This window comes from Pleurodeles waltl, chromosome 8 (assembly GCF_031143425.1).
Source record: "Pleurodeles waltl isolate 20211129_DDA chromosome 8, aPleWal1.hap1.20221129, whole genome shotgun sequence".
Lineage (NCBI taxonomy): Eukaryota > Metazoa > Chordata > Amphibia > Caudata > Salamandridae > Pleurodeles > Pleurodeles waltl.
The window spans coordinates 1326124588-1326151724 of NC_090447.1; the positions used below are offsets into that span (position 1 = coordinate 1326124588).

At 45.3% G+C, this 27137-nt stretch overlaps 1 protein-coding gene across 2 annotated transcripts in view; it reads left to right on the forward strand.

Annotated features, from left to right (window-relative positions):
• The window catches only part of C8H11orf65 (chromosome 8 C11orf65 homolog), a 269451-nt gene that overhangs the window by 41829 nt on the left and 200485 nt on the right, over nt 1–27137 (forward strand). The gene's annotated exons all lie outside the window — the stretch shown is intronic.

A 27137-nucleotide genomic window follows, 5' to 3' on the forward strand; every position in this document is an offset into this window, starting at 1 on the left:
TATGACTGGAGGAAATTAAATTGCAATTAAGGTTCTCATAGTGTACAGCAATCCAGAGAGACAAACCTACGTTTCCTCAGTGACTAGGACATAAGCCACTAATGTTCCATTAAAGGTTTCTACTGCAACTGGAAAATCTTTCTTTTGGACTGAAATCTGATGGCTGGAAGCCCATTGAATATCTATGTAGACATTAGAGGCTCTCACTCCACAAGAACAGGTACTAAGAGATGATGAGACTGGATCTGAAGTTCCTCTTGTGGTTAAATAAACCCAGGGGATTTTAGAAAAGAAAGCAGGGGAGTCTGATCTCATTAATACTCACCTCTATGTGTGAGCTTTCTAGTTTTCCAATGCCTTAGATTGACAAGAAGGACAAGAGTTCTAAAGATGACCTTTCTAACTACAGTACAAATATAGCCCTTGTTTCCTTCATCATGTCCTTTCTTCCTCAGTTAAAGGACCATTAGTAAAACCCAATGGCCTGGGCTCATTATCAAGATCAGAGATCTTAGCAGGTATCTTAATTACAGATCTTTGAGGGGGTCTTTACTGAGATAGTTTTCGACATCCTGTTCATCTTTTTTGAACATGACTATCAGTCTGAATAGTTAGCTGGATGAGATCTTGAAGGGAGTGCCAGTCTAACGATTCTATCAAGTCCATACTTTATCTCATCCTGCAGGCCTTTGTGAAATAACATAAATAGGGCTGAGTCAGATTAATCAATTTCTCTAGCCAAGTCTTTAAATTTGAAGATACATGCATGCGAGTCTTAGGAACCTTGGTTAATTTCTAAAAACTTGACAGTCAAACTTTTGTTTATTAATTACTAAAAACTTGACAGTCAAACTTTGGTTGAATTCCATAGGAAAGGTTGGAAAGTTATCCAGAAGAGAACTAGCCTCAGGAAGTAATGGCATGGCCCATGCCAGGACATTTCTAGTCATAGTGCTTCCAATAAACCCCACCTTAGATCTATTGCTGACATAAATTTGGAGCGTAAAGGTAAAGTGAATCTGACAGTTGTGCAGAAATGCCTTTAGCTTTCCATCAAATTTTAATTCTGCCAAACCAGCCAGAGAAGGGTCCAGAGAACCTTGTTGTTATTGGCAAGGACAAAGGCAAAGAGATGATGTTTTTTCATGAATAGGTTTTGGACTTGAAGAGTTAAGTTGTTTACAGCTGTTAGACGTTCTTTAACCTGACATATCTTCAGATTTCTTTGGTGTTGCAGCCAGTCAAGAGCAGGTCTTCTTGGTGATGGATAAGAGTCTTCTTGGTGCCTAGGAACTGCTTACTATCTCCAGGAAAAAAAAATTCTAAATTGTACTGGACATCTAGAACTGCTCCAGAATATAATCCCACCAGGAAGGAGAAACAAGAGATTTAAAAAAAAAAAACTTCCAACTGTTCAGGCCAAGCAGCAAGGCAAAGGGCAAGGAGGAGTCAAAGTGAACACATGAGACTGTGGAGATTCCACAAATCCAGGAATAAGCAATAAAGCATGCACAATTGTGATGCAACTGGACTCAAAAATAGTTAGCACACTTGTGACACAACTGAACTCCCCTTTTATAGTGCTAAACCGGAAGTGATGAAATCTAGAAAGTGGATAAGCCATCTTGAACTGGGAATAATAAATGGATACTCAAAATAAATAATAGAGTGTTAATTTTCAGAAGTTGTCAGGAAAATATTTAATGAATGAACATTTTCAGTGTAAAGATTACAGCATTAAAAGATGCTGTGGTTCATGTAAAACCCTTCTGCGTTCAGTGTTTGCCTAGACGCCAGCATGTGGTAGGAAATCACCCCACAATCTGTTGTGTAGGCTTGATTGAACAGAGACGTGCCAAAGGAGGAAAATGGCCTTGTGAGAATTGATGTTGCGTCCTGAAATTTAGGCTCACAAGACAGCCAGAGCCTGCAGGCAGAGAAAGCAGTGGCAGAGCTCATGCCCTACTCCGGAACAGATGAGTTAAAGGTAGAACCCTTACAACTAATGCCCATGGTGCATGATAATATTGTCACCCTCAACATAGGTACTGAAAATGTACCCTCAAAGTGGAAGTACATTGTTATTATCGCGTGCATGGGCTCTTTAGTATGCTGACAGCTATTTCTCAGCTTGTTAAGCACATTCTCTACATTTTGGTAAAATCCACCATACTTTCCATGCCAGTCTTTCAAATGCTTAACTCAACTCATTACATTGTCGGATCAGTAACTCTAGCTCATGTGATTAGTCCACCACCACTCCTGATTTAAAATTATACAATAGTGGACTATGGTGTGAAGGAACTGCCCCACACCTTTTCTTCCTCGTAACATATACCAGGCAAGATACCCATTATCTAAAATAAGAAGCTGCAAGCCTTCAGTGATTTGCTCCTTATGTCTATTAGCCTGTCCCTCCTATGAACTGAACCTTTACAATTTGATATTTAAGTGACATTTTTTTATCACAAATCAAGTGTAAGCTTAGATGTTGGATATTTTGTATATATTAGTTTAGCCTGCCCACTTTTACTTTACCTGTTTTTATCTTTATTTGCTTGGCATGCCGTAGGCTTGTAGCTACACTTAGCGCAGTGGCAATCTTGCTGGTACTGTTTTCTCTTACGGCATGCAGGGAGCACTCAACTTTTTCTTCTTCGTAGCTTGTGCCAGGTGGGCTCACTTTTTTCAGCTGGGCAGCCGACCAAGTGCCAACTGTGCGAGCCATTACACTGGTGAGTACTTCCATGGTCTACTGTCACATCCTTATATACCCAAATCCTCCAATAGTAGCGCATGCAGGAAGAAAAATCTCCCCACTGGCTCATTTGTTAAGATTTTTCTAAGTTTTTTATTTTTTTTTATTTTTACAAACCCCTAGAACCCTCTTTGAAAACCATCTAATTAGCTTTAGGAACTGTTCGCTCTGCAGTTAAGAACAGAGCCACTGTAAAGACTGTTTTTTAAACTCAAAAGAGCTGTATTTGTTAGCCATCACTGAGTCCTCATAGTCCAACAAATGTTTGCCTCCAATAAAAGATCTTGTGCCCACTAATTTTAGTCTCCTTAAATAAGATGGAACTGACCAAAGAGGTGGAGGGGGTTAATGCTTTCAGGACACCATCCTCCTTCTTAGGTTTTGCCTGCACAGCATGCGGTTGTGTGGTATGCTTGTGAAGTCTTTTGTTAATAAACAAAATATCTCACCTGAACTTACAATTGGCTTATTCCAACGTTGCTCTACTTTACCGGCTTCTGATTGGACAGCACATAATCAGCCTTGACTTCGTGCTCTGCTTTGCCGTCCATGCCGTCATGTGGAGTCTGGATGAAGCCAGTGGCTACTAACCAGTGTCCTTCCGAAGCTACTAGTTGTTTTGCAGGTATTTTTTTTCAATTCCGACTAGCACTCCATATGAGTGCATTTACAGAAGCATACTTTCGACAGAAGGCAGCATGGCTGGCTGAAATGCTCTCACCACTCCTGGATAGACCATAGATCGGACAGACCTGCTTCAGGGCAGCTGAGCAAACAGTGCTCTTGAGAGGGCATGGCATAGTGCACTATTTGCGCCTTTCCAGCCTCAATGGGCTTTTCCTATGCCACTGCTGATAGAACAGCCGGGTGCCTGCTGTGTAAGCAGCAGGCGTCATCAGCCTTCGCACTGAAACAAAGCCCTTTTACCATTTATTTAAAGGATTCCTATAAAACACAAGCATTTGCAATGCATACAGTCTCGCGTTTGCCTGAGCTCGAGCAATTAGCATTATAAACTCCTAACCAGACTTTTCTTGCCAGTAAATTGAAAATGAAAATAAAACAGTTTCACGTACCTAACTGGACTTTTCTTGCCATATAAACTGAAAAGTAAAAATTTCACATAAGCGAGCTGACGGCCGAAATCACAGCAAAGCAGACACACAAACAGAAATAACAGTTCACTCATAGTGAAACCTATCAGCAAAAGTGCAATTATCTAGGTAACCGGCAAAAGTGCAATTAACTATGTAACAGGGTCGATGTCATGCAAAGCACTCGACTTCTGCCAAGCGAGTTCAAGCTGCAAAAAAAGAGAAAAAGTAGTCCACAAACCGGACAGAAAACAGCGAGCCTCGGATGTTTTCAGTACTTGGTCGCTGCGCTCGAGGAGAGCTAACCACCGGAAAAGGCATGACATATGCATGCCTTCCACTATTGAAAGCAAGCAGATTTTAAAAAGCAAGCCCGCGAACCAATGAACGACACTGACGTGACATGGGCCATGGTTTGAAGCCCAAAGAAAGATAACAACACGGAATGGAGTGCTATGCGCTCGCCCGTTAACAGTACATCCACCACAGGTTCTGCAACATGTACACAAGATACCCAGGGTGGCACATGGAATGCGAGGAACAGCAGGGAGACCTTTTGATGCAATCAGTGAACACAGGGTTTGATTTTCTTTGCCGCAGCATCTTCTTGCCCCACAGCCTTTCTGAAAACGCAGGCAGATGCCGTCCCTCTGTGCCACTTCCTCGCAACCCCCAGAACCCTGCTATGATTAGGATGGCTCAGCCAGAGCCGGGGTCACCGAGCCATGAGCACCCCGCCCTCATGCTGGCTGGCGTCTTATGGTCACTGCGAGCACACTGCATTGCAGAAATATTTACAAAAACCTTACAAAACACTGAGGAGACACTGTGGGATCGCAGGACTATAAAAATAAAGATATTAATCATTTTTATTCTGTTTCTCCTCGCTGGTACACAGAATAAACAGCAGAGTGCTCTTAGTGCTTGCAACAGTAAAACGTTTTAGCGTTCGCCTACAGCTGCCGACTTTGGAACTGGAGAAGTGGGCGTTGGCCCAACATCCTGTGATTTGGGAAAATCTTAATCTTCCCTTCCCTTAAAAATAAACCTAAAACGAATCTGTACTTAGGTATTGTAACTGGTGCTCATGTAAAGAGCTCCAATACCTTCAGGTCCAGTTTGTGCTATTTGAAACTGCCTTCGGGGCACTTCACATTACACAACTGTTGCATTCTTTTATTAATAGTTTTTCTTTTTGTTTGCTACACAACATGTCAAAAAACATTGACAAAGCCAATAGATCTCGCTCAGGTGCTATCTACTGGCTTTGCCAAGGCTTGTTTTATATTCTGTAATGCTCTAAGAGTAATGCCTTGTTAGGTTTCATCTTAATTTACTCCCCTCCATTCCTCAGTTCCTCAGCAAGGGTTTTCTTTGCTGGGCAAGTTGCTGAGCAAGTTGCTGAAACATTAACCAAGTTTATTTAATGAGCTGGTTTTGTTAGGTGATTTTTATCGTTGGATCAGAAGATACATCCAGCCAAGTCTCGAAGGCTTTCATAATTTTTTTTTTTAAAAACACGCAAGGGGATAACAATCCCTCTCACTCTGCTAGACATACATTCGACTTCCTATTTAGTGCCAAGGACTTACTTTTTATTGGATGCTGAATACCTGGGACCTTCTCTCAACATGGTTTAACTTCTTTTTTGATCAAAGGTTACAACCAGCCCATTACTTCTGCTAAAAAGATAGTCCCTAGGCCCTGGAAAAACTCCTAATTTCAAGATTTACCCTCTAATATAACTGAACAATTCCTTCTTCATCTAATCTTGACTGTAATACTATTTCCCAGATTCTAAAGCCACTAAATAGACTATGTTTTCGCCATCAACTACACAATTACAACCATCTAATGAGAGCAGAAATATAAATATTGTACATCTCTGGGATTGGCTTGATCATTACCTTTCCTATGGAACACTACAAGACAATTTCTAAGCTCATGCATCCTAATATAGAGGAGAAGGAAGTTATTCCCTCTGAGCATCTGGTTGATTATTTTGATCCCTTGTCTTTTTCATTAAAGTCAGACTGTTAAGAAAAAAATGTAGGGCCTGATTTAGAATTTGGTGGATGGGGTTACTCCATCACAGACACAACGGATATTCCGTCCACCGTATTACGATTCCATTTTATCCTATAGAAATCGTAATACAGCTAATGAGATATCTGTCACATTTGTGAGGAAGTAACACATCCGCCAAACTCTAAATCAGGCCCTTCGTTCTAAAAGCCCTCCACCTGAGGTTTATAAACGTGCCCAAATTCATTGTTACATAACAGAACTTAGTAGCAAAGAAGTAATGATATCTGTTTCGGGCCATCCCAAAATAGTGGTAAATAACAGTGGCTTGGAGCCCTGATTCTCTTGAGTCTGTTGGTGGCTCTTGGCACATTGCTCTTCAGAGTTTCCTCCACCATTTAGCAAAACAATGTTCTTGGTGAGATGGATTCAGTCTTTCTTAACTGATAAGGGTCAGGTGGTCCGGTTCAGCATTTAGAGTTCCAGGGCTAGGCCTGTCTATGGGGTGTCCATCTGGCTGTGCCCTGTTACCCCTTCTGTCTATCCTCTATCTGCAACCTCTCACAAGTTTGCTTCATGAGATGGTTATGTTTTATGTGAATGTATACAATACACGTCCTTTTAAACATTATCTATGATCAAAATAATGATTTTATCTCCTTTACCTTAGATAATGCCTGGTTCTTATTGATGCTTCTGACCGTAGATTCCTCACCTTATGAATAACCTCGGGTACCTGACTGAATCCTGAAACTAAAAAAGCAATGCCATTGCATGCCAATAAGGGGTGGTGTGCAACTCCACTCTTGCATTCTACTTCAGAAATAACAAGGGAAATGCACTGAAGTGCCATCCGTACACGCTGACATCATTTTCTTTCTTTCTGTGCCTGCAGATTCAGAGCTCCACTCATTTTCTTCATAACTTGAAGAGATGTTTTTTTCTCAATTCTACTGGTGTACAAGGGAATATGTCACTTTCCAAGGTGACAAGATTTAAACTTTGTAGGAAGTGTTGCAAACCAATATCAGTGACAGATCCCCATGAAGTGTGCCTCTGGTGTTTGGGTTCAGCACACTACTCCAGGGCCTGTTACTATCATGTCCAGATAAACCCAAAAGCAATCTAAGAATGTGAGGTGAAACATCAGGTCCTGCTCCCAGTCGAAGTTGAGAGTGTAGACTCACTCTCATTCCTGAAGCTATGCTCAGAATAGATGATTTTCATGGTTGAAGTCTTCATGTAAGTCCAAAAAGAATCATATGAAGTCCAAGTGGGACTTGGCCTCTTCCAACCACTCTTGATCACCAGAAAGTGTGAGGGTATCACTGTGCCTCTGGGTCTTGCTCTTGTTCCACCAAGGAGCAGATTCCAACTCTGGTCACAATGCATGATGAATTTCAGGGTCCATCAGTGACATCAAGTAGATCAAAGTCTTTAGAAGGGCTATACTGCAAATCTTCAGCACAATTCTGTCGCACCTTCAGACCCCAAGGATCTGCAAGGGCCTTTAGTCTCGTTACTGCTGGTGGATCTGTCCGCTGCGCCGTCTGTGTTCTTTCAGGTTTTGCACTGACATTGTTGCTGACTTTGGTTCCAGCACCAAAATCTGTGCTGGACTCTTGGACATTTGAAGAGTTTCAAACCTATTGTGTTGTCTGACGCTGAGACAAGTTTGTTTCGACTTAGACTAATTCCATGGCCCAGTCCCAATGCAGCGCAGCCAATACTCTACCCCTCTGACTTGGACATAATACAGTTACTGTGGAGTCATGCACAGACATTGCACTCACTATTTGGCTTGGACTACGACTAGAGCCAGCTATATGGATGGGGGTGATGGGGATGGGTTTTAACCCACCCTATGGTAACGAAAGCTGGCACAACAGGTGTAGGAAAGTAGCCTCTTTCTAGCTTGGTTACCCCCACATTTTGCCTGTTTGTCAGTGTGTTTGACTGTGTTCACTGGGACCCTGCTAACCAGGACCTCAGTGACTGTGCTCTCGCCTCTAAATGTGGTTGCTTGTAACCTTTTATCCCCACAATTGGCATACTGGTCCCCTCATGTAAGTCCCTAGTATATGGTACCTAGATACCCAGGACATTGGGGTTCCAGGCGATCCCTATGGGCTGCATCAGTTATCCACCCCTAGGGAGTCCATGCAAGGGGTTCTGCAGGCCTGCCATTGCAGCCTGCGTGAAACTACAGGTCACTGCACCAGGTCACTGTAAGTCACCCCTGTGGTAGGCCCTCTCAGCCTAGAGGGTAGGGTGCAGGTACCTGAGTGTGAGGGCACCCCTGCAATAGCAGAGGTGCCCCCACAAACTCCAGATCCATTCTCCTAGACTTTTTTAGTGCAGGGACGCCATTTTACGCGTGTACTGAACATAGGTCACTGCCTATATAATGGTAACTCTGAACCTGGGAATGTTTGGTATAAAACAGTTCAGATTCATACCCCAATACTGTTGCAAGTATTAGAAGTATGATTCCATGCACTCTGGGGGCCCCTTAGAGAACCCCAGCATTGCTACTACCAGTCTTACAGGGTTTTCCAGGCAGCCCAACTGCTGCCACCCCTCAGACAGGTTTCTGCCCTCCTGCTGCTTGATCTGGTCAAGCCCAGGAAGGCAGAAGAAGGGATTTCCTCTGGGAGAGGGAGGTAACACCCTCTCCTTTTGGAAATAGGTGTGACTGACTTGGGAGGGGTATCCTCCCCAAGCCACTGGTGTGCTTTGAAGGACAAATTTGGTGCCCTTCGTGCATAAACCAGTCCACACCGGTTCAGGGACCCCCAGTCCCTGCTCTGGCGCGAAACTGGACAATGGAAAGGGGAGTGACCACTCCCCTGTCCATCACCACCCCAGGGGTGGTGGCCAGAGCTCCTCCAAAGGGTCCCTGGGTTCTGCTATCTAGTTTTCAAGGTTGGCAGGGAACTATGAGAGCATCTGAGTGGCCAGGCCAGGCAGGTGAGGACAGAGCCACCTACTGATAGGTGCTTACCTGGTTAGGTGACCAATCCCCCTTTCACGGCTATTTAGGGTCTCTCTCTTGGGTTGGTCCTCAGATTCGGCTTGCAAGATTCCAGCAGGACTCCTCTGCAACCACCACTTCGACTTCTGGCCACTGGAACCGCAACTGGACCCTCCAGGAACCGACAAACGCTGCTACACTGAAGAAGACTCTTCTCAACTTTGTTTCCATGTCTCCTGCCAGCTTTGCAACATTTCCCCCTCTGTGCCTCCTCAGAAGACTGCAACGCTTCAGCCTGCACAAGAAGAAGAAGGAATCTCCCTTGGAGTGAAGGAGTCACTTCCCTGCAACCCCAGGCACCTACAACAAGTGATGACCGGCTGCATGGATCTCCTCTCATCTTAAGCTGCGTGGATCCTGCATCACGGGTGATGGTCCAGAGTATTCCTCTTGGTCCTCTCTGCCAGCTGTCCAACTTTGGTGGAGGTAAGCCTTTGCCTTCCTAGGCAGGACAGTACCCCGTGCACTGCATCTCTTGCAGCTGCCAAGGCTTTTTGCATCTCCTCCAAGGGATCTTCAGGCGACGTGTAGCTCCAGCCCTCAGCACTCCATGCTGCAAAGCACAGCCTCCTTCATGGTTCTCCTGCGGCGTGGGATCCTCTTGTAATGCTGCGTGGGCTTCTTCTGCGACTCCTGTATTCCCGTCCTGTGGAACTCCTGTGGGTGCTGCCTGTGGACTCTGCGACGCTGAGGGCCCCTGTGACTCCCCCTCCTGGGTTGAGTCCTCCTGGGCCTTGCTGGTCCACAGCAGCACCTCTTTTTCTCTAACCGCACGTTTGCCTTTGCCAAGGCTTGTTGGTGGAATTCCTGCACCAACACCCGTCTGCAATTTTCCTTCTAGCGTGGGACTTCATCTGCATCCATCAGGAACTCTTCTCCGGCTCCAGGGCTGCAGTGCTGACCTGTTCTTCATCCATGTCGACCAACTTCTGCATCCACAGCTGGGTGGGTAGTACCTCTTACTCCTCCTGGACTCCACTGTGACTCTTGGACTTGGTCCCCTCTTTCTATAGGTCTTCTTTCTTTTTTAGTAATCCACCGCTGGTTTTCTTGCAGTCTTCTCTGGGTGTCTTCTTTTTCTTCTTTTCCTCCCTTTAGGTGGTTTGGAGAAAATCCAGTGTTTTACTCCTGCATTCCTGGCTGCTGGGGGGTGCAGTGTTGCTTACCTCAGTGGTTTTCTAGTACTCCCAGCTCCCCTCTACACATTTTACTTACGTAGGTGGGGGTACCTTATCGCATTCCATTTTTATAGTATATGGTTTGTGCTCCCACTGGTTATTGCTCTATGCACTGTTTTCTAACCTTTTCTATGCCTGTTTCTGCTTACTATTGTATATGTTTAGTATATTACTTATCTCCTTAGGGTGGGTCACCTTTTAATGTGGTGATTGGTTAAAAAAATAAAGTACCTTTATTTTTGTACAACTGAATGTTTTCTTTCATGTGTGTAAGTTCTGTGTGACTACTGGGGTTGCTTGAGCTTTGCATGTCTCCTAGATAAGCCTTGGCTGCTCATCCACACCTATCTCTAGAGAGCCTGGCTTCTAGACACTGCCTACATTTCACTAAGAGGGGAATAACTGGACCTGGTATACGGTGTAAGTACCACAGGTACCCACCACACACCAGGCCAGCTTCCTACAACAGGCCACACAACTCCTTTGAGGTTAGGCCATGGGCCCAACAGAGGTGGATGATGCCATTAACAGACCCTAAGACTCAGTCTCCTCCCCCTCTAGAGAAAGCTTCTACAACTCATTTGTGCAACCTTAGTGGCACAAAACCACTCTGTAGGAGGCAGGGTCTGCCACTCCCTTCAGGGGTGTAAGAACACCAAGTCTGAAAGGTGGGTCCTTCAAATCATCTAACGGGGCTTTGCCCTGTGTAGGAAGTTGGCTCTGTATTTACTATTTCATAGTAAGAAATGGTGTGCACAGAGTCCAAGGGTTCCCCTTAGAGGTAAGATAGTGGCAAAAAGAGATAATTCTAATGCTCTATTTTGTGGTAGTGTGGTCGGGCAGTAGGCTTATCAGAGGGTAGTGTTAAGCATTTGTTGTACACACACAGGCAATAAATGAGGAACACACACTCAAAGATAATTCCAGGCCATTAGGTTTTTATATAGAAAAATATATTTTCTTAGTTTATTTTGAGAACCACAGGTTCAAGATTTACAAACAATACTTTAAATGAAAGGTATTTCACTCAGGTATCTTAGGAAATTTGAATTATCACAATAGCATGTACAGTTTTGGCAAAAATGGCAATAAGCTATTTTAAAAGTGGACACAGTGCAAAAATCAACAGTTCCTGGGGGAGGTAAGTAAATGTTAAGTTCACAGGTAAGTAAAACACTTACAGGGTTCAAAGTTGGGCCAAGGTAGCCCACCGTTGGGGGTTCAGGGCAACCCCAAAGTTACCACACCAGCAGCTCAGGGCCGGTCAGGTGCAGAGGTCAAAGTGGTGCCCAAAACACATAGGCTTCAATGGAAATAGGGGTGCCCCGGTTCCAGTCTGCCAGCAGGTAAGTACCCGCGACTTCGGAGGGCAGACCAGGGGGGTTTTGTAGGGCACCGGGGGGGACACAAGCAGGCACAGAAAGTACACCCTCAGCGGCACAGGGGCGGCCGGGTGCAGAGTGCAGACTGGCGTCAGGTTTTCAATAGAGATCAATGGGGAGACCCAGGGGTCTCTTCAACGATGCAGGCAGGCACAGGGTGGGCTCCTCGGGGTAGCCACCAACTGGGCTAGGCAGAGGGTCACCTGGGGGTCGCTCCGGCACTGGAGTTCGGTTCCTTCAGGTCCTGAGGGCTGAGGGTGCAGTGTGATTTCCAGGCATCTGGTTCCTTGAAGCAGGCAGTCACGGTCAGGGGGAGCCTCTGGATTTCCTCTGCAGGGGGCTCAGGGGGTTCAACTCTGGCTACTCACGGGCTTGCAGTCGCCGGGGAACCCTCCCTGTAGTGCTGGTTTTCCGCAGGTTGAGCCGGGGGCGTCGGGTGCAGAGTGGAAAGTCTCACGCTTCCGGCGGGAAACGTGTGGTCTTTAAAAGTTGCTTCTTTGTTGCAAAGTTGCTACTGCTTGAATAACCAGGTCTTGAGGCGTTTCCTGAAGGTCAGGAGGTCCTGGGTCTGTCGTAGGTGGACGGAGAGGGAGTTCCAGGTTTTGGCGGCAAGGTGGGAAAAGGATCTGCCGCCGGAGTTGTATGTAGGAAGCTGGCTCTGTATATACTATATCAAAATGAGATATATGGCCTGATAACGACTTTGCCGGAGGGGATTACTCCATCCCAAATGTATTACGAGCTCCATAGGATATAATGGACTCGTAATTCGGCATGCGGGATATCTGTTACATTTGGGACGGAGTAATCCCCTCCGCCAAAGTCGTAATAAGGCCCATAGTGTGTACAGAATCCAGGGGTTCCCCAGATGCTTAACAGAGGCTAAAGTAGATAATGCTAATGCTCCCTTTTGTGATAGTGTGGTTGAGCAGTTAGACTTATCAGAGGGTAGTTCCAAGCATTTGTTGTACACACACAGACAATAGAAGAAGCACACACTCAATGACTTAACTCCAGACCAATGGTTTTTATATATCAAAAATAGATTTTCTTAGTTTATTTTTAGAACCACAAGATTCAAGTTGCAGGTAAGTTCATCAATAGATTGCATTTCACACATGTATCGACAGTACTTTGTTTGAAATCGATAAGTTATACAGTTCTTGAATTATTGGCAAATATCTGATTTAAAAATGGCCACAGTGCAATTTTCAGAAACAGTTCCTGGGGGGAAGAAATGTTAGATCTCTTTGCAGGTAAGTACAACACTTGCAGTTTCGGTCTCCAGGTTTTAGGAAGTCCACCCGTTGGGGATCAAGCTAACCCCAAACACCCACCACCAGCAACACGGGGCCAGCCGGGTGCAGAGGTCAAAGATGAGCAATTTTAACATGGGCTTCTATGGAGACAGGCCTGTCTGCAGGTAAGTACCCAGGCAGACCAGGGAGGTTTGAAAGAGCACTGAAGGGGCCGCAAGTTGGCACACCCTCAGCGGCACAGGGGCGACCGGGTGCAGGGTGCAAACAGGATGTCGGGATTCCAATGCTGGGCTATGAGGAGATCCCGGGGGTCACTCAGAGGCTGCAGGCGAGGTCCAGGGTGGTGTCTCGGGCACGCCACCAGTCAGACAGGTAGGAGGGCTGCCTGCTGAATGTAGCTGCACCAGGTGTTGGTTTTTCCAAGGCCTGGGGGCTGCGGGTGCAGTGTGTCTTTAGTCGTCGGATATCTTCGTCCGGAGCTTCGCGGTCAGGGGGATCCTCGGGATTCCCTCTGCAGGGGTCGTCGTGGAGAGGTCAACCCAGGGTGGGCACTTCCTCATAATCGTCTGGGGACTCTTGCTGGTTGGACCACATGGACACAGGCCGTGGGCATCGGGTGCTCAGGGGTCAGGACTAAAGCATCCGGAGTGAGGTGGGAGTCCTTGGTTGTAGATTTGTCTTAGACAGAGCCGCTGCCCTTGGGATTTCTTGGAACTTTTGGTTGCAGGGCAGTCCTCTGGAGTTGGGCAGAGGTCGCGGGTCCTACTGGACATGTCGCTTGTCTTTTGCAGGTTCTTTGAAGCTGGAGACAGGCTGGTAGGGCTGGGGCCAAAGCAGTTGTTGTCTTCCTTCTTCTCTGCTGGGGGGTTCAGCTAAGCAGTCCTTCTTCTTGTAGGTCGCCAGGAATCTGGTGAGCTGGGTTCAGGGAGGCCCTTAAATCCTAGACTACTGTCTACTACTGTCCCTGAGGGTGGCTACACCCTCCTTGTGCCCACTTCCTTTGGGGAGGGGGGCACAACCCTAATCCTATTGGTCCCTGTTCTCTAAACAAAGATGGAGAATTTTGCAGGGAGAGGGTCCCCTCAGCTCCTGAGGGGTAGTCCTGGCTGGTGTGGTCACTCCTCGCAGTTTTCCCTAATTTTCCTGCTGGACTTTCTGCCAAAAGTGGGGCTTTGTCCGGAGGGCAGGCATCTCCACTAGCTGGAGTTCCCTTGGGCACTGTAATCCGAGGCTTGAACCTTTGAGGCTCATCACCAAGTGTTACAGTCCCTGTAGGGGGGGGTGTGAAGCTCCTCCACCCGGGACAGGCTTTGTTTCTGACCACAGAGTGCACAAAGGCACTCACCCCATGTGGTCAGAAACTTGTCAGGGAGTGGCAGGCTGGCACAGACCGGTCAGTCCTACACTAGCAGTTTGGCCAACATACAGGGGGCATCTCTCAGATGCCTTCTGTGTCCAATTTGCAATAAATCCCACACTGGCATCAGTGTGGGTTTATTGTGCTGAGAAGTTTGATACCAAACTTCCAGGTATTCAGTGAAGCCATTATGGAGCTGTGGAGTTCATAGTGACAAACTCCCAGACCATATACTCAATATGGCTACACTGCACTTACAATGCATATGAATGGACTTAGACAGTGTAGGGTCACATTGCTCATGCAGGTACGCACTCACCTGTGGTATAGTGCACCCTGCCTTTGGGCTGTAAGGCATGCTAGATGTGTGACTTACCTATGCAACAAGCAGTGATTTGTGGGCATGGCACCCTGAGTTTGCGGTTTCACGTTCCGGAGGGTAGGTCCAAAATACGGACCGGCGACTCCTCTCTATTAGCCGAGTCCTTGGGACGTGCTTACCAAGGAGCCTGTTCCCGACTTGGGGGTGGGCGACCTGACTGTGACTTAGCCAGTATACTTCAATGTAAGTGACCGGCTCATATAATTTTTGATCTTTACATTATTCATTTTTGTTTATTTGGAGAAGAGCTTACTTACGTCTTAAACATTTTGGTCCTGATGAAGCGTCATTGGATCCGTGAGGACCACACGACGCGAAACATGTTGACCCTGGTTTAGGAGGATTTCTAGAGGGTTATTCCTCCGAGTTTATTGCTCTCTGAAAGTAATTGAGCATTGACACTCAATCTATTACTTTCTCTTGTTTTTAATCTTGGTTTCATCCAGAACTATTGATTAAAATGATGATATATGTAGTGATGATTAACCAATTTTATCCTCAATTTCCTGTGTTCTCTCCTTTGTGTGCTGGTGCCTGAATGTAGGCATGCCTGTTTAGATAGTTAGAACTCACCAGTCACTATCAGAACAATACGGCTTAGTGCCCCCCCCGTGTGGGGAGCCCGTCAGGCGTTGCACTGCCGGCCTGGCGAGGAGCATTACCCGATGATGATGCCAGTCATCCATTGTGATGCTTGAGGGCACTCGCTCCTGATGTTTCAGGTCTCCCTAGTTTCTTTTTATGGAACAGTGTACTTTTGGTTTTCGTACTATTGTTGGGAGAGTGTACACTGGACCAATTAATCTCCCGGTCCCTCCCCCCCTTTCTTCCTTTATACCCTGAGATGGGTGCCATGTCGACTTTGTCTTTTTCTCCTCATCAGCACACACAAGCTGCAAGGCAGTGTAAATGTGCTTGGTGAGCGGTCCCCTAAGGTGGCATAGTACAATCAGTGTTCCCCGGGCCGTGGATCAATCGGCACTGGGCCGCCCCACTGTGGCGGCGGCGGTAAATGTTTGATAATTTTTCCGTGGCCCGCTTGTCACACAATGGGACAAGCGGGCCACGGAAAAATTATCAAACATTTACCGGTCCGCGGCGATAAAAAGGTTGGACAACACTGTAGTACATGTTGCAGCCCTTAGGGACCTTCCCTGGCCAGAGGGCCCTTGGTACCATGTGTACCTTTTACAAGGGACTTAGCTGTGTGCCAGGGTTGTGCCAATTTGGGAAACAAAGGTGCAGTTTTAGGGAAAGAACACTGAGGCTGGGTCCTGGTTAGCAGGGTCCCAGCCCACTTTCAGTCAAAGTTGGCATGAACACTAGGCAAAAAGTGATGGGATAACCATACCAACAGTGGCACATTCCTACAGGGCATCTCCCTGTTTGTGAACCACCTGGCAGGATCTTTGAACGCCAGGGTGGACAAACTTAGCCAGCACCAGCAACACCCAGTGCATAATGAAAGGTAGTTACATGTCAAAGTGATGCAGGGTATCTTTCAGCAACAAGGAGAAATGAGCTTTATCTCTTCGCCCACTCCAGTGAACACACACTGTCAGCTTTTTTGCTCTCTGGAATTCCAAAGAAGGCTCTCTCTCCCAGACAAAGTCAGACTAGACTGGAGCATGTGACTCCTGTTTGCTTTACACTACTGCCTCTCCTGCCCTGGGTTCTGAGGAAGCTCAGGAACGACTGTGCCAAAGTAATCTTATTGGCTATGGATTGAGCTAGGAGAATGTGTTACCTGGAGCATCTGCACTTGAGCACCTTTGCCCTTATCAGACTGCTGCTTCTGGAGGACCTTCCGTTGCAGCAGCTGGGCAAAGTTTTGCAGCTGAGCCTGTGGAACTTACACCTCCAAGCTTGGAGATTGAGTGGCAACAGTTGATCTCCTTTGATCTCTGAAGTTATTGATGTGATCTTGGAGGCCAGCAGTCTTTCCGTGAAATCAGTGCATTCTAGGTGCTGGGGTAAGATTGTGGCTTGGTGCAGCACCTGCCAGATGGACCCACTTCATGACAAACTGTTGGATGTTTTGTTTGTGTTATCTTTGACACAGCAAAGACTTTCAGTGGGCAGTGTTAAAGGTAGTCAGCTCTTTTTGGTAGTTTTATGTTTGCTGACCAGTCATCCTTGTTCAAGTCTCATGTTGTGATTGTGATGAGATTTCTAAAAGGTTTACAGCGTGTGTTTCTGCCAAACCCCATTGTGATGCAACTGTGAGACTTTATTTTGGTTCTCACTGTCCTAATGTGTAAACCTTGTAAACCAATGTACAGTCATTACGCTTCTTCTCCATGAAAACGGTCTTCCTGGTTGCAATAACTTAAGCACATCGCATTTGTGAGCGTCAGGCCCTCTTGGTCCAGCCACCTTATACCACCCTTTTTCCGGACAGACTGCTGTTAGGAGCTCGAGCTGCATTCTTGCAAAGGTAGTGACAGAATTTCATGTCAGACAAGCTATTAGCCTTCCAACATTCTTTGCTCTGCCTCATCCCTTGAAAGAGGAAGAGGCTCCACAGCCCAAAAGAGTGCTGAGCTTTTACTTAGATTGTAACAAGGACCACTAGGTGGATGATCAACTCTTTGTGTGGTTCTCTGGAGCAAAGAAAGGCAAGATGGTGCAGAAGCAGACACTATATTGATGGATTGTCCTCTCTGTAAAGATCTAATATGCTCTGGCTAAGAAGTAGCCACCAGAAGGTTTGAGGGCTCATTCCACCAAAGCCAAGGCTGCTATCATTTCTTTGGCACACTCAATGCCTGTCCTGGATATCTGTCAGGCTGCTACGTAGGCTTCAGTGCACAGATTCATGAAGCATTATTGCCTGGTTTGTTCGGATAGCCATTTTGCCTGATCTTCTGGCAGGATATTTTGATCTGAGCCATTCCACAAACCCACCGTCTTGGAAGGTACTGCTATGGTATCTATGCACAAGGTGTGGAATCTGAAGTAAAACATATCCCTCATAAGAACAAGTTACCTTTGGTAACATTCTTTCTGGTCAATACTGTATCTAGTCACAGATTCCTTCCTGCCCTCCCAACTCCCCGTGCTGTAGAAGGTCCTCCTTTCCCATCTAAAAGGGTCCTATTTTAGGAATCTGCATACTAGTCCTTCCAGTTTCCTGATGGGCTCTACATTTGAGGACATTGACAAACTTATGAAAGAAACTAATGTCAGCACGCACCTGTGGCACTTCTATGCAACTCTGCTCGTCACTTCTGAAGTGTAACTAAGCTGGTATGAAGTCCCAACCTGGATCCAGCCTGGCACTTGAGGATATTCACAAGGAAAGGAATCTACTGTTAGATAGCATATCCAGCTAAAAGAACATTAGAGAAGGTAAATAACTTGTTCAATTGTATGTTGTAAAATTATCTTAAATCCTTCCAAATCCTAAATTATGATCACCTTTACCCCATCTATTGAGTGGGATATAAAGCCAGCCTCCATGGGGACCTGCCCTGAAACAGTTTCCATTGTGAGGCTGCTCATAGACTAGAACCTCTCCTTAGATGAACAGGTCTCATCTGCTATTTAAAAGATTGGTTGTTCTGTTTCCATATTGTCAAACTCAATACATTCTGAAAAGAAGCAGCTAGAATGATTTTCCACCTGCACACATTTGATCATGTCACAGCAAGATCAGTTCTTTACATTGACTGAATACAAAACTAACAATTTATCAATATGAGCCCTCTCATGAGCTTCACTCAGCTTCCCAAAGATTGCTGTTGAACCATACTTTTAGGCGTACCTACTTAGGTTGGAAGACCTTTAGAGTCCTAGAAACAGCTCTTTGGAATTAAGGTTTCAGTCAATCAAAGATTAACCATAGCTTCTGAAGTTCAGGAAAATGCTCAAAACTTGGCTTTTGACCATACCCTGTCGCTCAGTCTCCATTTTGTTTGAGCGTTCTATTATTTTGAGCAGTTTCTAGTTCAGAGAAAACTCTTTTGGCCATGTTCGGCAGATCCTACATTGCAGCTTCTCCTAAATCCTACTGCTAGAATCCAGTGAAGATTACTAGATGGAACAAGGACCTTATTTACAGTTTAGCAGATGGGATACTCTGTCAAAGCGTGACTGATATCCCATCTGCCGTAGTAGCAGTACCATATTGCACTTGTAATATGGTGGACGGGATGTCTGCCACATTTGTGACTACCAAACTTTAAAGAAGGTCTTAAATCCTTGTCTATGCACACTACTTCAAAAGTGCCACGAAATCTCTGAGAATAATGGGCTGCCCTGCAGGCACATTGTTTAATTCTGGAGTACTGTTCACATCCACAGACTTGTTTTTGAAACAGTTAATTTACATTTCAAGGCTATGTTGGTACACATATATAACATGCCATTGCCTCTAAGCTGATGTGGTCCATCAATTTCGGCTTGCAGGGTAACTGAGGATGATTTCGTTAAGTGCAACAGTTTCTCTCCTACATGTCATTGTTTAACTAAGTCGTCTTTGACATGTAAGGTATGTGGGCGTTTTTAAGAAAGCCTTCTAATTTGTCTGCCCCATATAAGTATTATATTGGCTTGTTTGTCATCTAGGGTCACAATTTAATATTTTGCCGACAGAGTAATATCTCTTGGCCTGACAGAGAAATTAACATCCATCAGGCTGAAACTACCCTGCCAGCGAAATTTAGAAATGACTGTGAAACTGGTGGTTTTTCCTGAAGCATTTACAGGCACCGTCATTATGGTGGTTCTTGTCAATGCTTTTTAAAATTTGGTGCATGATTCGAAGTAGGATTTAATTTTTGAAAATAAAAAAAATGCCCCAGAGTCAGGGGAGTTAACTCGCAGGCGAGGGGCGCATTAGACCGTTTCCTGGCCATTACCGTCAGGACTATTCTGGTGGAGAGCACAGGTAGTGAAAACTGACATCTAAGTCCACCCATCTAAGGGCTTGATTACAAATGCCGCCAAGAACACCAACACGGCAGGGATGAGGCTGCCATCAAACTGGTGGCCTCACCCCGTCGTATTACGATGTTTCCACAGGGCTGACCAGCGGAAACGTTGTCCGCCAGTCAGCCTAGTGGAAACAGGGCAGCAGCATTGGCCCTGGCTCACTTAGGGAGCCGAGGCTAAATCCCTCGCACATAAGCATCCTCAGAATGCTCACTGTCTGCAATAGGAGACTGTGCGCATTCCAAGGGTGCTGGCAGGGGTCCCTTGCACTTCCCATGACATGGCCCTCAGCACTGGCTTACTGCCAGCCTTTTCATGGCAAAGACTCTGCTGTGAAAAGGCTGGTGGAAAGTGAAGTTGTGATCAGCACGGCAAACTCAACACCTCTGTGTCTGACCACGACTTAGACTGCCGCCAACCCGTCAGGATCCATGATCCTGGCGGTGACGGCAGTCTCCTGGCAGTCCGACCACCAGGATCATAATCTGGTGCTCGGACCACTAGGAGTGCAGTGGTCCGACCACCACCGTGAGTTTGGTGTTCTGTGGGCCGCCAAACTCGTAATGAGACCCTTAATTAGGTGGGCAGATATAGAGATCAGCCTCTGACGGCCCTTACTCCGTTAGGCCGTTGGAGTGGTGTAACCATGTCAGAGACGGAGTAGTCACCCCCATGGTTACATCTATGGCCCGCCTGCATCTAAATCTGGCAGACCATAACTTGGCTGTAAAAACACTCTGACGGTGGTGCGACAGAGTATACTTAACTCCAAGATTTAAATCATCTACTAATTCATTACACGTGTGAAGTTTATAAAGATGGACACTTGGTCCCTGAACAGAGATCACTAAAGTTAGTTATGGTAAATGAGGTCTATTCATCCAGTAGTTGTTCTCATGGTGTCTACCCACGTTGTCCATATGTTCCTTCTCTACTGACCTCTTAAAGGCGTGGACGATAAGGCTGTCTCTCCAAAATGGCAAAGCTTTGCCTTCAGGGACTGATGACTTAGAAGTCTCTCCCTCTGGAGACACGGTGCCTCTATAACTACCTGGCTTCAAGCACTGATTGATAAATCAAAATGGTTTCACTGTGTTTTCCCTGTGCTAGGATACTTTTATCACACGCTTTTACAAATACAATAAATAGATATATATGGCAGAGCTTTGGTGCCAATTGATGAATCTGCATGATCCTTAAAATAAACAAATCTTGCTGAGGTTCGGCATTGCAAGTTTCTTGTAGATACTTCTAGGGAGTAGAAATAAGTTGGGGGCTGTCACGAGCGTTTCCCCTTTTAACTCCCTTATGAAACCTTGCTTTCCGCTACAGAACGAAAACGGAATTACAGCTGAACTTGGTACGAAACTATAACCTCACTCAGAAAAGTGCCTTTGCATGCAGTAGTTTTTGAGCAATTTACTTTACAAAAAGTTGTTTGGTGGGCTTAATTAAAGCTTTCTGGGCCTTTAAGTTGTAGATCTTCTGCAGAGTTGCAAATACAAGTAGGATACGCAGATCCATTAAAAAAAGGCACAATGTTGAACTGGGCTTTCTTCACATGCACAAATTTGCCATACCCTGGTTGGTTGGTGTCCTCTGGACATTTTCTGTTGTGGTTCCATTTATACAACTCAGTGCACCAAGCACAGTCCTGAGAAAAATAAAACCAAATGGAGCATAAGAGGTAGGACAGCCTACCTAGATCCCAAACCCGTGTGGGTGGAGGTCAGTGGGCAACCCCGACATTAATGTAAATTTTAAATTACGCTATTTCATTGTTGAATTTTGTTTATTTTTCAATCCTGCACCAGATTTGTGAACCCTAGACCCCACCTGGGTGTTTTGTTTCCTTCCTGGGCCCTCAGGATTCATAAATCCAGTGTCAGAATTTGTAAATCTGGAAATAAATGAATAAAGCATATGGCGCAGTACAGCTGCACATGGCCAATGGTCGTGACCCAGGCCCTTCCAAAAGGCATGTGCAGCAAGGATCGGCTGCCTGGCAGGTTTATGTTGAAAGTACGATATAAAAAAAACTCAGAAAAAACTCTAGTGAGTTTATGGTTAGCTTTGTTACAACACCTTAAAGTATGTTTAAAAAACACTCTTAATTGTCTTAAAAATACAGATAAACAATTTTTATGGTTATGAGTTAACACTGTAAAAAACACCAAAATCCACCAGTTATGGTTTTCTCCGCAACATGTAATTCTCACAACAGCCATGCAAACCATACATAAGCCACACACAAATTTTATGCTTGTGTGTTGTGGGAAAGTGCCTCTTTTGGGCGTGGTCACCCCCACTTTTTGCTCACTGGTACTGAGGTTTTTCAACTGAGATGCACTGGGCTGTGCCAAATAGGGCCCCAGTACCAGTGCACTTTCCCTAAAACAAGGTAAAATGTGTTCAATTGGCACACTCCTGTACCTCTACGTACCTAATAAATGGTACTCCTGGTACCTAGGGCTGTGGTACTGGAGAGGGTCCAGCATGCATTCTGCCACCCTCTGAGACCCCCCCCTAAACAAGTTGCACACAGCTGCTGTTGCAGACTGTGTGTCCTGGTGCAAGCCAGGTGAAAACATGACATGGCACACCTCTTGTGTGCCATGCCCTACTCACTGCATCTAAATATATGTAAGTCACCCGTACAGCAGGCCTTAGAACCATAAAGCAGGGTGCATTATATTTGATATGAGGACATAACAGCATGAGCAGATATTCCCCTGTTATGTCTAGTTTGATTTCTGGATATTGAAAGTGAACAGGTAATCCATCTTAAGGTATGTACTGGACTCTCTTCATTATAAAATCCCCAGCAACATAATGGCTTCACTGAAACCTATGATGTTCGGTATCAAACATCTCCTCTTAATAAATCCAGGCTGATGCCAGCCTTGAATTTATTATAACGTGCACCCAAAGGGCACCTTAGAGCATCCCCCTGAAACCTACTAGTCCCTTAGTGTGCTGGTTGACTGGTATCGACCAGCCTGCCACCACAGACATGTTTCGGACCCCCTGGAGGTGAAAGCCCACGCTTGCAGAGGCCAGAAACATTACCTGCTTTGGAGGAAGATATTCTCATCTACTCCAGCAGGATGGTTAGTGAGTCTGCACACCAAGGCCAGGGACATGAAAGACCCTGCCACCTTTGGTATGAAACCCTGGCTTCCCAAGACCTGGGAGTTGCCACCTCCTGCCAGGAAGTGGTCATATAGGAAGTGTAGACTCTCCAAGGGTAAGTAGCTCCCCTAAACTGAGAAATTTAGGTGGACCCCTGACACCAGAAGAAACAGATTCGTCCTGACAAAAGAAGAAGGACCAAGCAGATGCGAGAACTGTGGACTGCTGGTGGACTTTGGCGCTAAACCCTGTCTGATTACCTGCTCCTGTCCCAACAATTGCAACAACTCAACTTGTCCTGCAGCTGTGCATCCTCCAAAAGCCTCAGAGCCTCCAGGATTTTGCCAAGGCAGCAGGATCTTCCTTAAAGTGGAAGAGCCACTTCCCTGCTTCCTGCAGGCACCAACCGCAACGTCCAGTTCACTGTTTCGCTAACCACCGGGTCCACCGACACAGCAGCCAACCAGGAGGAGCTCACCTTTCTCCAAGAGGCCAGACCCATCTCCCTACTAAGTGAGAAGATATCAGGACCAACTGGAGCCATCCTGCACTAATACCTGGGGTACCGTTCCCCTTGCAGCAACCAAAGCTTGTTTGAAGTCCAAACCGGATTCTAACATTGCGTCCGAAGACCAGTCATCCCCACAAGTTGTGGTCCAGATTAGATTATTTGTTGGGAATGAATGAGGTCTGCACATGGGTGACTGATATAAAAACACTTTCCATGGACCCTGTCTGACCACTCCCCAGTGCTACTGGAACTAACAATCCACACACACACACACTGCTGCAGTTTCAGTGGCGACTTCACCCCACAGAGCTGCTCGACCCTGTGTTTAGAGACTGACTGCACCAAGCAATAACACAATACTTTGAAGAAAACACAGGATCTACAGAAAGTGCAGGAACCCTGTGGGAAGCATTCAAAGTGACCATACGGGGTGCCTATTGGTCTCCATGCTGGGATCCTAAAATCCAGTCAATTCTGATTAAGTGCCATAGAGGGTACATTACAACACCTGGAGTGACAATATGAATTACAACCTAACACAGCCACACTTGCAGCCATTAGAGAACAGATCACTGAGTACAGTGACACAGCTGCACAAGAGATAAAACACCTTTCAGGGCAGTGGATAATTAGGGCATATGAGGAGGGAGGCCGACCAAGCTGCAGTCTAGGGCAAAAAATGAAAGCTATGGGCACAACACCATGTGGTGAGTATAACGCCACAGGAAAGGGAAGAAGTCCATGAGACCCCTTCTATTATTAGATGCTTTGTGGACTTTTATACAAGCTTATATAAAGCCCGAGGGTCCGCGACTGAAGCGGAGATCACAGCACACCTTGGGGATATAGCACTAGCATGGCTTTCACCAGGGCAGAGGTAATTTCTAACGCAATCTATCACTATGGAGGAGCTCTAAGAGGCGATACAGAAGCTGCCTAATGGGAATACGACAAGCATGGATGGCCTCCCAGGTGAATTTTATAAAAAATACAAAGATATACTGGCCCCACCCCTGCTCACTATGCACACCGAGGCCTACGAGAACCAGACCCTGCCTGCCTCCCTACGCAGGGCTCTAATAATTGCACTGTTGAAGGCTGATATACCGGCAGACTGTTGTGAATCTTACCGCCCATTGTCACTGATTACATCGATTCGAAGATATTGGCAAAGATCCTAAAGACGCGGTTGCAGCCCCTTCTTGACGTAACCAAGAGAGTCCACAGCACTCTATAATAGTGGTTCCCAACCTGTGGTCCGGGGACCCCTGGGGTCCGCGAAGCCTCCTCAGGGGGTCCGCGACTGCTTGGAAAATTAAATAATATTAACAGATTAGGTCCCCAGCTTTCAGTAATTACTCAGTGGAGGTGGGGGGGCCTGGATTGCAATAATGACTCAGAGGGGGTTCCTGGGTTCCAGTAATGATAAAGTCGGGGTCCACAGAAGTCAAAAGGTTGGGAACCACTGCTCTGGGGTGGGGGGGGAGTGGCAGCACACTCACAACGGAAGACTGGGAATATTGCTGTGCATAGAATAAACGACTCACCCCTAACTGCAATTTAAGAATAATACATTTTAAGTATCTGCACCAAGTATACTACACCCAACTTCAGTTATATAACTATAGACTTAGGGCAGACTCAAGATCTGCCAGATGTCAGCGCGCTGATGCCGATTTCCTACACTTAGCCTAGCCTTTACGGTGATGGTGATGGAGGAGGTGGCATGCACTTCCCAAATGTGTCTGCTGGAGCTGGTAAATCCATTGCAGCCTTCTAACTACAGATTTACATCAATCGCTTTACTACTGATGAAAAGAAGGATGGCCATACATTGGGGAGTTAAGCTAGTGCCTGCTTTTGGACACTGGCTAAAGGTCTTGGCCTACTGTAAGAAGCAACTTGAGCTGTATGTGCAAGAACTCCCACAAGCCTCAAGACCACAAAATATATGGTGTCCACTAGTGTCATATTTACTACTGTGCCCAGCGGAATCGTACAGGCAACATAACTGGGGTTTGGCAAAGCAGGTCTCATAACTATATGTGCCGGCTCAGTTCAAACAAGGTTCGCAAAGTGATAATGGCTTGCATATTATGCAATGCTTGTGATGGTATTATTGCTGCCTTTGTTTATATACTCTGTTGGTTATTGCAATCAATAAAATAAAAATAAAAGACACTTTTTCTATGGAAACATGGTCCTAACTATAACTTCCTACTGGCAATCGCAAGTAGGTAATATATATCACCAAGTAATCCTCCAAGCCCTCCTGGCCATGGTACAGTTCCGGATGTGAGAACCCACATTAGTCAACTTCGGCATCTGCCTTCATCGTGGGTTACAAGTATTTCATATCAAACATGCTTTATAAGTGACTTACATGTACTAAAAACAGCTAAAGGATATCCTGGTATTGATCAAGCCAAACTAGCTGCCATTTTAGCCTCATCAATCAAATATACAAAATATATATACACAACTGTGTAAACAAGAATAAATGTTCACAAAAAGTACAGTGTATATCTGCTTTTATGTATTATAACGTTCCAAATTGCCAAAAGAATCAAATCATATTTTTGCTGATTGTCATGCCAAAGGAAACAATGGCAGCCTTCTTGAACTTTGCATGTAAAAATGCAAAACCATTCTTCTGAGATCCATAAACATATAATGTATACTAAACATGCATCACTGGTCAACTAAACCATAAATCTTGCTCCTGTGGGTTAAGGGATTGTGCTAATGCATAAAAGGCATCATACATCACGCCCCAGTAGGCTGGTTGACTACATATAGTGCAATATATTGGTTAACAAAATTAACAAAACATGCACTGACTCTTCCTTTTGTAAAGTTGACATATATATACATATATATCCCTGTGATATGTGACTTTTTGAATTATAGGATGGGATATCTCAAAATATTTCGTCTAGGTTGGTCTAATTGGAATCAAATGGTCATCATAACTTATTTTCAAACATGGCGCTTTTGAGTTAATAATGGCTGAACAAGCAGCCAAATCGGGTTCTCTCTTTGGCAGGCGCTGCATGGAATAAACAGTGATTACTTTCCATCCGGGGTGCAGGCTTTTCTCTGAAGGGGAGGAAGGATGGTTGGTGTTTAAGCGCTAGCGCCTTTCCTGCACCACCAGCGTTCAGGCAGCTCATCCGCAGACCGCAAATTTGTAGACAAAACAAATAATATATATACATATATATATATAGATATATAGATATATAGATAGATAGAGATATTTTTAAACTTTCCATGGGTGGATGGGAGTCGCATTTCAATATAAAATACTGTGTTTTAATTTTATATGATCATATTGTGTATTCGGATATATATTTTCATATTTTCTCCAAAGTTATTTTTGGTCAGATTGTATTGGATCATGCGTCTTCTATATCTGTTGTCAACACGTGGTCCTGGGAGTTGCGATTTAAATTGGAGGTGAAACAATTACTATTTAATATGAACTAGACCGTGAAACACTGAAACTCGTTGTTTTGTCTGTCACTATGCGCAAAAAATGTGCACTTTATGGCATGCTTCTGGAAGCATTGCTTACTTTTTTGAATTCTTGTAGGAAATGTGTATATACTTATTATTATTGTCCTTATTTTTCTGTAGATCTGTCAGTCCTGTGAATGGGATAGTTGTGCCCAGTGAAAATGAGAATAGAGAAACATAAACATTGTGGGAGCCCCGAGAAAGTCTTAGCAGTGAAATTGCAATGGACTCCAGTACTAATTACATTACCAGTACCTAAATGTATTTAATTGTAACACGTTATGCATCACCTTCTGGTTACTTAGTAGGTCTGAATACATTTCTGAAACTATGTTTGCATCCAGGAGGTATGAGGTAAGATGGGCTGTTGTTTGATGTTCAGACACAGCCCCTCTTATGCTTGAAATTCCACTGAAAATAATCCTGAATAGTTTGGTTTTCAGATTGAACTGCTTATGGATTCCATAAGTAGGGACAGGCTTGGTACTGTAGGGCAGTCAAAATTTGCCTTAATCTTAGAATCCTAGTGGTGCCTAGTTCAACACTCTAGCCAGGGCAGTAACATCTGTAC